Raw genomic sequence first — 11208 nt, forward strand, 5'->3', positions numbered from 1 at the left:
GGCAAAGGGGGTCTTCGTAGTGGAAACATGCTATTCTTCAGCTATGGGGGGGGGGGGGGGGTGGAACGGTTCCCGAGATACAGACCTGTAATAGTAGCGGGGGAAACAAAACGGTGGATGACATGACTCTTTCCCCCCCCCCCCAGACTGTGTGGGTTCCTGTGGGATTTAAATATCCGCGCAGTGCCGGCGCTGCTATTCCTGACGGGTATCTCCGGGAGTTCGCGTTTTTGAGCTTCCGGAGCTTTCTGCCGATGGTCGGAACAAAGGCGGGGAGGGTAATTTAACTTGTAATGCCAGCGTGGGCGAGATAGCGGGGGGGGGGGGGGTAATTTAACTTGTAATGCCAGCGTGGGCGAGATAGCGGGGGGGGGGGTAATTTAACTTGTAATGCCAGCGTGGGCGAGATAGCGGGGGGGGGGGTAATTTAACCTGTAATGCCAGCGTGGGCGAGATAGCGGGGGGGGGGGGTAATTTAACCTGTAATGCCAGCGTGGGCGAGATAGCGGGGGGGGGGTAATTTAACTTGTAATGCCAGCGTGGGCGAGATAGCGGGGGGGGGGGGTAATTTAACTTGTAATGCCAGCGTGGGCGAGATAGCGGGGGGGGGGGTAATTTAACTTGTAATGCCAGCGTGGGCGAGATAGCGGGGGGGGGGTAATTTAACTTGTAATGCCAGCGTGGGCGAGATAGCGGGGGGGGGGTAATTTAACCTGTAATGCCAGCGTGGGCGAGATAGCGGGGGGGGGGGGGGTAATTTAACCTGTAATGCCAGCGTGGGCGAGATAGCGGGGCGGTCACCGCGTTACTATCCTACGCTGCGCAGAGAGCAGGATAAAAAGCCGCCGGTTTATGTTGTTGACTCGAAAACCCTTTAACGTTCACGCTGGCCATCGGCCTGGATTCGCTAAGGGGTGCGACGCCGTAGCGCGCCACACTTCTCGTTGCGACGAAGAGGGTCATGGCGCTCCCGAACGCCGGCGGGCGCCCCCTTTCAGTGAATCCCACGCCTCCGTCCCCGGCGTGGAAACGTCGTGGTTTTTTTTTTTTAAAGCCAATGCCAGCCGACGACAGTTTTTTTAAAGGCCGCCAACAGGCCAGGTGTTGGGGGGGGGGTGGATATCCCTGCTTCAGCACAGTCTGTAGGTCAGCCTTCGACTGGCCAACTCCAGCCTTCAAGGGCCACCGCCAGATCAGGTTGTAAGGAACCTCCCTGCTTCAGCACATAGGTGGCTCAATCAGTGGCTCAGTCTTCGACCTGTGCTGAAGCAGGGATATCTCCAACACTTGGCCTGTTGTTGGCACTGGAGTTGGCCTAAAGCCTGGCGGTCGCGCAGGTGTTGCGAGCGGCGGCTGACGGTGGGAGAGCGCTTTTTGCTGGAGAATCCCTTCATTCGCCGCCTTTCTGTGTTTTTTGCTAATCTGGGGGAGAGTCGCGGTCTCGCTCACTGACATTCTCTGCATTGTTTCCACTCGCCAGGGGGGGTCCCCCCCCCCCCCCCGCTCCCGGGGGCGTGTAATAACTCCCATCTTTCCTGCCTGAGCCCGCTGGCCCACGCACAGATCCCTCTCATAGTATTAACCCCCCCAACCCCCTCCCTCTCCGTCCTCCTTCTCTGCTGCCAATCCCAGCTTCAACGGTCCCTCTCTTCTCCCCCCAAACCTTTATAAGGGGGGGGGGGAGGGATCCCCAGAACTGACACCGCCCTGCGTTCAGCTTCAGGCCCCCCCCCCCGCGCGGGTTCCCGTGTTACCGGCGTTACTTTCCTTGGTTTGTAAACAGACTTTATGTTTTGAAGCTTCCTAATGGCGGGCGATGTGGCCGCCATTTTTGAGAGCGGGGCCGCAGGTGAGCCACGCGGGTCCCCACGTTTCAAGTACACCAACATCAAGCTGCTCTAAATAGCAGGAGCTCTCCCTCTGTGTGTGTGCGTCTGTCTGTGTGTGTGCGCCTGTCTCTGTGTGTGCGCGTCTGTCTCTGTGTGTGCGCGTCTGTCTCTGTGTGTGTGCGCGTCTGTCTGTGTGTGTGTGCGTCTGTCTCTGTGTGTGTGCGCGTCTGTCTGTGTGTGTGTGCGCGTCTGTCTGTGTGTGTGTGCGCGTCTGTCTGTGTGTGTGTGCGCGTCTGTCTGTGTGTGCGCGTGTCTGTCTCTGTGTGTGCGCGTCTGTCTCTGTGTGTGCGCGCCTGTCTCAGTATAGGGACTGTATGGGAGTAACACTAAGACATACTTACCGTCACGTTACTGGGAGTTATAGGGTCTGGATGGGAGTAACACTAAGACATACTTACCGTCACGTTATTGGGAGTTATAGGGACTGGATGGGAGTAACACTAAGACATACTTACCGTCACGTTATTGGGAGTTATAGGGTCTGGATGGGAGTAACACTAAGACACACTTACCGTCACGTTATTGGGAGTTATAGGGCCTGGGTGGGAGTAACACTAAGACATACTTACCGTCACGTTATTGGGAGTTACAGAGTTTTTATTAGTTATCAGTTTATTGATCCTTCACAGTGCAAAAGGGACGTGTCCAGCACTTGTAAGGTTAAATTCCCAGCGCCCGGCACTTGCCTAATTATTTTTTGTCTGTTGAAATCCTGTATCAGCACATGAGTACCGTGTATCACATTATCAAGGTACAGAATAGAGAGCTCTTTGTTCCCCTCACTCGGGGAGGTTACTGTGATCTTGTTATGTTTGTGTGTATGTATATATATATATATATATATATATATACTTACTGTATATATATAATGGGGGAGGGGAGAGATATTCAATCCAAAGAATGTGGGGTTTTTTGTAGGGAGGGGAGGGTGGTTTAAATTTATTTATTTTTGTTACTATTTTTGGATGGGGGTTTTCACGCAAATACATTTTGAAGCCTTTTTTTTTTTTTGGATGGGGAGTATTATGTATTTATTCTGGTTTATTTACGTGGGCGACGTGGCGAGGAGGGCATCCGTGCGCAAAAAAATGACGGAGCGTCTCAGGGTCGTCTTGAGTATTAATGTTATTTTTTTTTTATTATACTTTCTTACTGTGCTCAATTTCTAATTAAAGGAATAAAAAATATATATACTGGTGAATTGTGTTTTTTTCTGGCATTGAAAAAAATTGTTATTCTGTAGTTGCTTTCATTAGAATGGAAAATACACACACACACACACACACACACACACACACACACACACACACACACACACCACCGCCACCGCCACCTCGCCACCTAGTACCACACGTGTGCTGCTTGGGTCAATAGGAGCTCGCCACAATGTTAAATCCACTCGCCCGGGGCGAGCAAATGTATAGGTTTGTCGAACACTGTATGTATGTATGTATATATATATATATATATATATATATATATATATATATGTATGTATGTATGTATGTATATATATATATGTATGTATGTATGTATGTGTGTATGTATATATATATATATATATATATATATATATGTATATATATATATATATATGTATATATGTATATATGTATATATGTGTATGTGTGTATATGTATGTGTGTATATGTATGTGTGTATATGTATGTGTGTATATGTATGTGTGTATATGTATGTGTGTATATGTATGTGTGTATATGTATGTGTGTATATGTATGTGTGTATATGTATGTGTGTATATGTATGTGTGTATATGTATGTGTGTATATGTATGTGTGTATATGTATGTGTGTATATGTATGTGTGTATATGTATGTGTGTATATGTATGTGTGTATATGTATGTGTGTATATGTATGTGTGTATATGTATGTGTGTATATGTATGTGTGTATATGTATGTGTGTATATGTATGTGTGTATATGTATGTGTGTATATGTATGTGTGTATATGTATGTGTGTATATGTATGTGTGTATATGTATGTGTGTATATGTATGTGTGTATATGTATGTGTGTATATGTATGTGTGTATATGTATGTGTGTATATGTATGTGTGTATATGTATGTGTGTATATGTATGTGTGTATATGTATGTGTGTATATGTATGTGTGTATATGTATGTGTGTATATGTATGTGTGTATATGTATGTGTGTATATGTATGTGTGTATATGTATGTGTGTATATGTATGTGTGTATATGTATGTGTGTATATGTATGTGTGTAGTATGTGTGTATATGTATGTGTGTATATGTATGTGTGTATATGTATGTGTGTATATGTATGTGTGTATATGTATGTGTGTATATGTATGTGTGTATATGTATGTGTGTATATGTATGTGTGTATATGTATGTGTGTATATGTATGTGTGTATATGTATGTGTGTATATGTATGTGTGTATATGTATGTGTGTATATGTATGTGTGTATATGTATGTGTGTATATGTATGTGTGTATATGTATGTGTGTATATGTATGTGTGTATATGTATGTGTGTATATGTATGTGTGTATATGTATGTGTGTATATGTATGTGTGTATATGTATGTGTGTATATGTATGTGTGTATATGTATGTGTGTATATGTATGTGTGTATATGTATGTGTGTATATGTATGTGTGTATATGTATGTGTGTATATGTATGTGTGTATATGTATGTGTGTATATGTATGTGTGTATATGTATGTGTGTATATGTATGTGTGTATATGTATGTGTGTATATGTATGTGTGTATATGTATGTGTGTATATGTATGTGTGTATATGTATGTGTGTATATGTATGTGTGTATATGTATGTGTGTATATGTATGTGTGTATATGTATGTGTGTATATGTATGTGTGTATATGTATGTGTGTATATGTATGTGTGTATATGTATGTGTGTATATGTATGTGTGTATATGTATGTGTGTATATGTATGTGTGTATATGTATGTGTGTATATGTATGTGTGTATATGTATGTGTGTATATGTATGTGTGTATATGTATGTGTGTATATGTATGTGTGTATATGTATGTGTGTATATGTATGTGTGTATATGTATGTGTGTATATGTATGTGTGTATATGTATGTGTGTATATGTATGTGTGTATATGTATGTGTGTATATGTATGTGTGTATATGTATGTGTGTATATGTATGTGTGTATATGTATGTGTGTATATGTATGTGTGTATATGTATGTGTGTATATGTATGTGTGTATATGTATGTGTGTATATGTATGTGTGTATATGTATGTGTGTATATGTATGTGTGTATATGTATGTGTGTATATGTATGTGTGTATATGTATGTGTGTATATGTATGTGTGTATATGTATGTGTGTATATGTATGTGTGTATATGTATGTGTGTATATGTATGTGTGTATATGTATGTGTGTATATGTATGTGTGTATATGTATGTGTGTATATGTATGTGTGTATATGTATGTGTGTATATGTATGTGTGTATATGTATGTGTGTATATGTATGTGTGTATATGTATGTGTGTATATGTATGTGTGTATATGTATGTGTGTATATGTATGTGTGTATATGTATGTGTGTATATGTATGTGTGTATATGTATGTGTGTATATGTATGTGTGTATATGTATGTGTGTATATGTATGTGTGTATATGTATGTGTGTATATGTATGTGTGTATATGTATGTGTGTATATGTATGTGTGTATATGTATGTGTGTATATGTATGTGTGTATATGTATGTGTGTATATGTATGTGTGTATATGTATGTGTGTATATGTATGTGTGTATATGTATGTGTGTATATGTATGTGTGTATATGTATGTGTGTATATGTATGTGTGTATATGTATGTGTGTATATGTATGTGTGTATATGTATGTGTGTATATGTATGTGTGTATATGTATGTGTGTATATGTATGTGTGTATATGTATGTGTGTATATGTATGTGTGTATATGTATGTGTGTATATGTATGTGTGTATATATATAGTCATTAAGGTTATGGTGGGTAAAAAAAGTGACAAAAACCCTCCACAGTAAAGCATAAAGCAACTGTAAATATTACTGTATGTTCATTTGCATGTCTTAGACAGGTCTGCAACCCTGTCTTTCCCCATTGTCACCCAGCATACAGCACTTCCACTGCAGCAAGGGATTCTGGGAAATGACATGCAAATGAGCACTCAGTGCCACCTTTTGTCTCAAGCTCGTATTACACAAGCCAATCCTCAAGCCAATGCATGCTGTTTTAAACACAGCTTTTAAACAGAGGCTGGGATGAGATGCAAAGCCATTAGACCTACTCACATACATGTTTCAACCTTGATGGGTATCATCAGTGTGAGGCTGGTCTTAATGGCTAGCAGGTTTGAGACTAGACTAGGTAATCACCACTGTCATTAAGGTTATGGTGGGTAAAAAAAGTGACAAAAACCCTCCACAGTAAAGCATAAAGCAACTGTAAATATTACTGTATGTTCATTTGCATGTCTTAGACAGGTCTGCAACCCTGTCCTTTCACCATTATCACCCAGCATACAGCACTTCCACTGCATATATATATAGATAGCGCAGTTGGGGGGAGCGCCATAAAAATGTAATATGGAATGGCAACAATAATATAACTGTCTTATCACATGAGGGACAGACACAATGCGCTGTAACTGTGAGCCTGCGACCCCATTTCCCGCCCCCCCCTCGTGGCCAATTTGTGTCCAGATGGGGTCTGACACTCCTAGGTGGGGGGGGGAGTAGTGTCCATGGGGTCTGACCCTCCCTGGGGGGGGTGGGGGGAGGAGAGGGGTTCATGGAGTCTGACCCTCCTGGTGGGGGGGTGGGGGGGGAGGAGAGAGGTTCATGGGGTCTGACCCTCCTGGGGGGGGGGAGGAGGAGAGAGGTTCATGGGGTCTGACCCTCCTGGGGGGGGGAGGAGGAGAGAGGTTCATGGGGTCTGACCCTCCTGGGGGGGGGGGGGGGGAGGAGAGAGAGGTTCATGGGGTCTGACCCTCCTGGGGGGGGGGGAGGAGGAGAGAGAGGTTCATGGGGTCTGACCCACCCAGTGAGGGGGAGGGGGTGTGAGGAAAGGAGTGGTTGTCATGTTGTCTGGGGGGTAGTCACTACATCATGGGATCTAGCCCTCTCAGGGGGAGTAGTGGCTACTTAATGGGGTCTGACCTTCCTGTGGGGGGGGGGGAGGAGGTTGGGGGGAGGAGGAGAGAGGTTCTTGGGAGAGTGGCCCGGGTCTGTGTGCGCTGTAGGGTTTTGCCGTCCCTGCTTTGCATGTGTCTTGTTGAGCCTGGGAGGCTGCGAATCAAAGCTGGGAAACTCGGCTCAAAAAAAAATGTTCTCTTTCCTCCTTATTTGGTCCGGGAGTTTAGGAAAGCGGCAGAGACTCAGGACTTGGCACTGACCAGCGCGGTCTTCGTTCAGTCAGGCCACGGATCTGCAGAAAACGGGACCGCGCTGTTTTTAGGATACAACAAAGTGTGTATTTGAAAGAGCGCTTTTCTCCCATTGGGGACTCAAAGCGCGTCCCAATGACAGCATGGCGTGCGGTACACAGCTCATAGGATTGTTACACACACAGAGTCCCTGCCCCGCAGAGCTTACACTCGTGTGTTCGGCGCCTGAGACACCGGGAGATAAAGTGACGTATCCGAGGTCACAAGGAGCCGACACCGGGCGTTGTACCAGCTTCCCCTGCCTCAAAGTGTGTGCGTTCCAGCGACGCTTGTCACGGTTGATAGATTTAAGGTTGATTTGTAAGGTGACTAGTCCAAAGCATCCTCCCCCCGCCCCCCCAGCCGGAAGCATAATATTTTGGGGGACACTGCCCGGATGGAAACAATTCATTTCACTGGCGCTTTTTGCTTCTCTCACAAACCCCGAGCGTAAAATGTAAGGGTGTATGTACTAATCGTAGCAAGCATCTATTTTGGGGTGTGTGTGTGTGTGTGTGTGTGTGTGTGTGTGTGTGTGTGTGTGTGTGTGTGTGTGTGTGTGTGTGTGTGTGTGTGTGTGTGTGTGTGTGTGTGTGTGTGTGTGTGTGTCCCCGCAAAATGTATTCAGCGCGGGCTGATCTAGGTAACCAGAACATATTGTTTCTCCAAGTAGGGCTGTTACACATAATATTACACTAAATAAATACCTAATAATATTCGTTATTAATAACATTTTTTTTTTTTTTTTTTTTAAAAATACACAATTTTGATGCGTTTATGCCACGGAAACTGCCACGCCGTAGAAATACCATCTTTTTCACACACCGAGGCGGACGCGTCCTTTCGAGTCAAACTTGCACGGGTTAATAAAACGGGCTCTCTCTCCGTGAAACACACGCGCATTTGTTGTTGTTTTTCCCTCCAGCAGTTGGCGGGACGGGCCGTCTTCACGCCTCACTTAATCTCTCTCTTGTTCATTGTGCTGTTCTGGGGAGGGGGCGGTGGGGGGGGGGGGGGCTTATTTTTCTGACCAGCGGAGGCTAGAAATCTCCATTTAGCCACCGGCTTTCAATCCAAGCCACGGCTGCCCATGCCCCCCCGGCCATCACGTCTCCGTCTTGTCGCATCCGATTTTTGTCCTCGCGGTCGGCTGAACCCTTGGTTGTCGCGGGCCCGAGCTGATAATTACAGCGCAGGACCGGCGGCAAATGACTTTGGTGGTCCCCCGGCAGACGGGGGGGGGGGGGAGAGCGGTGGAGGGGCATCCCCCCCCGACTCATGAGAAAAGTGCAGCAGGAGCCAAAGGGGGGGCTGCCGTTCTTTAGCGAGGGAAAGGGCACGCGGTGGAGACGCCTCCCGGGGAGTGGCTTTTCGGGGGGGTAGTCCTCACTCTCGCAGCCCGCTGGTCTCGGGTGCTATTTTTACGAGGTCCGCCCTTCGTTTTCCTAGGGTAGTTTTCCCTCGAGAAGAGATGATCCCTTTCTCAGTTCGTGTTTCTCTCGCCAACCAGAACTTCTTCTGCCGCTCCACGGAAGAGACGTTTTCTAGTTTGGCAACGTGTAGACTCTTGATGGATTCAACGTTACCCCTGCTGATGCATTGGCAGTGAGGGGGTTAACGGGTCTATGTATTAATGTAGAGAACATTTTGTTTAGCCGCGCGTCCGCGTTTTTTTGGGGGGGGGGGGGGCGCAGAGCTGCGGCGTATGGAAGAACAGTTTCTCCTGCCGACGCTCGCCAAAGGGCAGAGACGTCAACAGGACAGCCTGGTTGCCGCGTTGCCATGACGACCTGACTTCATGGCGCCGTCCCGTTGTCATGGCAAACGCGACGCCATTGTGATGGACGCATGCAGGGAGAGATGCTGCCTGAGAAGTCGGGGGGGGGGGGGGGGTTATCCAGAAGGTGGCGCCCCTGGTGGCCACATGAAGATAAGCCGCTTATTTCCCGATAAGGCCATTTTGAAGTTGGCCATAAACACCGCGGAGAAATTGAGATCACGCGGCGGCCGCGGGAACTTTACGGCAGGCTCGGGTAGGCCTTGTTAACACGAGCGTCAATATCCCTCCCGCCACAGCGCTTCTCATCGTTCTGTATCCCCCGCTGGAGGTTCTAGTGGTGGGTTCCAGATTCTGGACGTCTACAAAGTCTTCCGGCTGAAGAACGGGGGGGGCAAAAAAAAAAGGGAACCCCATTTCAAAATGGTTTTCTCTGGCTAAATCTGGTGCGATTAGTTTTGTTTCAGCCGATAACGCCAAATTGGCCACCTGAGCCGGCAGCGTGGGCATCCTGGGAGTAGGGCAGGGCCCGGCGCCCTGTGATGACCTCCCTTCCTCGGGGCGTCGTCGCGGGACTTCGCGAGTGGCAGGAGATGCCGGCGCTAGGATGCAAGCCGGCATCTCTTTCCCAGCGAGGGTCAACCCGATTTTCGTCCTTGGAAGACCAGCAAGCGCCCGGAACGTTCTAGGTCCGTCAACGGGGCACTCTACAGGTTAAAGCCGCTATAAGTTCAAGCCAGCGATACAACAGGACCGGCTTGAAGTTGGGCCGGCGGGGGGCGAGACGCATTCGCGCCGATGTCGCCGCCCTCACGCCGGTCTCGTGTGCGTCATTTCGCTGGCTTGAACTTCTAGTGGATTTAACCTGTTGAGGGACCTAGAACGTCATGGGCAACTGCTCGTTTTCCCAAGGACAAATTGGGTTGACCGCTCGGCCGGAGGGCCGGTTCTTATCCTAGCGATCCCTCAGAGAGGTCCGGTGTCACTCTTCTTCTGCCTGAACCACTGCCGCTGTAAAAAAAAAAGGTTAATGGCGTTGTCATTTACCACGTTCGTGACCTTAACTCCTGAACATGAAGAAGGCATGCGGGCGATTTCCGTTATCCTGCTCTAATCTCAGCAGTCGGAAGGGGTTTTATGGCATAGCAGCGCTTAGTAAACATGGGCCGGGTCCCGTTACATAGCTATTTCGGGATGATGTCGCCCTCTTGTGGTAGACAGCAGAAAATGCATGAAGCTATGCTAGACTCTTTTTTTGCACTGCTGCCTGGCGTTTAGGAGAATTAGATGTGGCCACATACACGCCCAGAGAGGTAATACCGGTATACACATACACGGCCAGAGAGGTAATACCGGTATACACATACACGCCCAGAGAGGTAATACCGGTATACACATACACGCCCAGAGAGGCAATACCGGTATGCACATGCACGCCCAGAGAGGTAATACCGGTATACACATACACGCCCAGAGAGGTAATACCGGTATACACATACACGCCCAGAGAGGTAATACCGGTATACACATACACGCCCAGAGAGGTAATACCGATATACACACACACGCCCAGAGAGGTAATACCGGTATACACATACACGCCCAGAGAGGTAATACCGGTATACACACACACGCCCAGAGAGGTAATACCGGTATACACATACACGCCCAGAGAGGTAATACCGGTATGCACATACATGCCCAGAGAGGTAATACCGGTATACACATACACGCCCAGAGAGGCAATACCGCACACATACACGCCCAGAGAGGTAATACCGGTATACACATACACGCCCAGAGAGGCAATACCGCACACATACATGTCCAGTATTACCTCTCCTGTATTTGGACACTCTGTCCGGTTTAATACTGGACACCTGGCCGCCCTACCTAAACACACTTACCCTAACCTCAACACCTACCTCATTACTGAAACGGCTGCAACCAACGAGCCCTTGCGGCTTCCCGTGGCTGTAAAACTTTACATTACAGTTGCCATGCCCTTTCTTTTTTGCTGCCTTACAGACGCCTCCCCCCCCGCTCCCCCCCAAGGGGCCTTCGTGATCATACCAGCTTCCAAGAGA

The sequence above is a fragment of the Ascaphus truei genome, unplaced genomic scaffold (genome assembly GCF_040206685.1).
Source record: "Ascaphus truei isolate aAscTru1 unplaced genomic scaffold, aAscTru1.hap1 HAP1_SCAFFOLD_1454, whole genome shotgun sequence".
NCBI lineage: Eukaryota > Metazoa > Chordata > Amphibia > Anura > Ascaphidae > Ascaphus > Ascaphus truei.